The sequence below is a fragment of the Triticum dicoccoides genome, chromosome 3B (genome assembly GCF_002162155.2).
Source record: "Triticum dicoccoides isolate Atlit2015 ecotype Zavitan chromosome 3B, WEW_v2.0, whole genome shotgun sequence".
In the NCBI taxonomy this organism is placed as follows: Eukaryota; Viridiplantae; Streptophyta; class Magnoliopsida; order Poales; family Poaceae; genus Triticum; species Triticum dicoccoides.
Window position 1 is genome coordinate 525,594,779 of NC_041385.1, and position 2,900 is coordinate 525,597,678.

The following is a 2,900-nucleotide window of genomic DNA, read 5'->3' on the forward strand; positions in this document are numbered from 1 at the left end:
CGGAGTAGGTTTTTTAACTTAGGCAAAACTGGTTCGCGGCTAAGCCCCCGAGTGAGAGGATTGCTCTCCACTCAAAGTAGTTTTATAACTTAGGCGAAACTGGTTCGCGACTAAGCCCCCGAGTGGGAGGATTGCTTTCACTCGGAGTAGATTTTTAACTTAGGTGAAACTGATTCGCGGCTAAGCCCCCGAGTGAGAGGATTGCTCTCACTCGGAGTAGGTTTTTAACTTAGGCGAAACTGGTTCGCGGCTAAGCCCCCGAGTGGGAGGAATGCTCTCACTCGAAGTAGATTTTTAACTTAGGCGAAATCGGGTTCCGCGGTTATGCCACCCACTAGGGGATTTCAACGCATGCTTATGCGAAAAACAATCATTAAGAGACTATAGGAATCATGTCTTGATAAACAATCGACCAAGTACTTTTATTACATCTTGACAATCCTACTGTCAAGTATAAAAACGACGAAGAAGATCTGCGTTGCAGGAGCGCGGTTCATCTTTCTTCTGAGCTAGGTTGTAAAGGTGATATGCTCTATTGTGAAGCACCTTGGTAACGACGAAGGGGCCTTCCCATGCAGGGGCGAGCTTGTGCGGTCGCTGCTGATCCACTCGGAGCACCAGGTCTCCTTCTTGAAATGCTCGACCCTTGACGTTTCTTGCATGGAATCAACGAAGATCTTGTTGATAGATAGCCGATCGGATCAAAGCCATCTCCCGTTCTTCTTCTAGGAGGTCCACTGTGTCCTGACGCGCTTGCTCTGCCTCAGCTTCTGAATAAAGTTCCACTCAGGGAGCATTGTGAAGCAGATCACTCGGCAGTACAGCTTCAGCTCCATACACCATGAATAAAGGGGTTCAGTTGGTGGATCGGTTGGGAGTTATCCTCAATCCCCACAGAACAGACGACAGCTCAATCACCCAAGCCCCAGCTGCGTGTTGAGGTCGCGCATGAGCCAAGGTCTCAAACCCTGGAGGATCAAACCGTTTGCCCTTTCAGCTTGGCCATTCGACTACGGATGCGCAACGGATGCGTAATCCACCCGAGTCCCTTGGGAAGCGCGGTATGCTTTGAATTCTTCCGAGTCAAAGTTTGAGCCGTTGTCTGTGATGATGCTGTGCGGAACTCAAATCGGAATGTTAGCTTTCTTATGAAACTGCTGGTTGTGCTTGAGTCTAAACTTTTGATAGACTTGGCCTCAATCCACTTGGTGAACTTGTCGACTACTACAAGAAGATGAGTGAAACCACTCTGCCGGTCCTGAGCGGCTCAATCATGTCCAATCCCCACACAGCAAATGGCCAGACGAGTGGAATGGTTTTCAAAGCAGATGCTGGCTTGTGAGACATGTTTGCATAGAACTGGCAACCTGCACACTTCTCCACGATTTCCTTTGCAGCCTCATTGGCCAGTGGCCAGTAGAATCCTGCTCGGTATGCTTTGGCCATGATGGTCCGAGAGGACGCATGGTGAGCACATGTCCTCGAGTGGATTTCTTCCAAAATCAGTCGACCTTCTTCAGGAGAAATACATCATTGAGCCACGCCAGTAACAGTCTCTCTGTAGAGCTGCCCATCCATTATTGTGAAAGCCTTGGACCTGCGGACTATCGGTCGTGCCTCAACTTCATCTTCTGGAAGCTCCTTCCTAAGCACATATGCAATGTATGGTATTGTCCAGTCAAGAGTGATCACCAGGATCTCCATAACCAAATCAATCACTGTTGGTACTTCGATCTCAGTCGGATTGGTAGGACTTATCGCCTGGGGAGGTTCTTCAGTAAAAGGATCCTCTTGCACTGATGGGGAATGGAGATGCTCAAGAAACACATTGTTGGGGATAGGTTTCCGAGTGGAACCTATTTTCGTCAAGTCGTCAGCTGCTTGGTTCTTGATTCATGGAATGTGGTGAAGCTCCAAACCCTCAAACTTTTACTCCAACTTCCTCACTGCGTTGCAGTATCCAGTCATGGCAGGGTTTCTGACGTCCCACTCCTTCATCACTTGATTGACCACCAAATCTGAGTCGCCGTAGACCATCAGGCGACGGACGCCGAGTGAGATGGCCATACGCAACCCGTAGAGAAGTGCTTCATACTCAGCTCCGTTGTTGGAGGAATCAAAATGAATCTGGAGGACATAATTGAGTGTATCACCTCTTGGGGACACCAGAACCACTCCAGCACCAGAACCATTCAACATCTTGGACCCATCAAAGAACATAGTCCAGTGTTTCGAGTGAACTTGACTCGGTTGTTGATGTTCAATCCACTCGGCCAAGAAATCCGCGAGTGCTTGAGATTTGATCGCCTTCTTCGCTTCAAACTTGATATCCAGAGGAAGAAGTTCCATTGCCCACTTAGCCACTCGACCAGTTGCATCTCGATTGTTCATGATCTCAGACAATGGAGCATCGCTGACGACTGAAACCGAGTGGTCTTGGAAATAATGGGCAACTTTCTTCGCAGTCAAGTAAATTCCATAAACAAGCTTCTGGTAATGTGGGTACCTCTGCTTGGATGGAGTCAAGACTTCAGAAATATAGTACACTGGGCATTGAACTTTATAGGCTTTGACTTCTTCTCGCTCGACTGTGAGCATTGTGCTAACAACCTGACCAGTGGCCGCAATGTACAAGAGTAAAGGCTCTTTGCTGATCAGAGCAGCAAGCACCGGCTGGGTGGAAAGCAGAGCTTTGAGCTCCACAAACGCTGCTTTAGCTTCGGGAGTCCACTTGAACATATCAGACTTCTTCATCAGTCGGTAGAGGGGCAGTGCCTTCTCACCGAGACGTGAAATGAATCGACTCAATGCAGCAAGATAGCCTGTAAGCTTCTGAACGTCATGCACACGCACAGGGCGTTTCATTTCATAGAATTGCACCAATTTTCTCGAGATTAGCA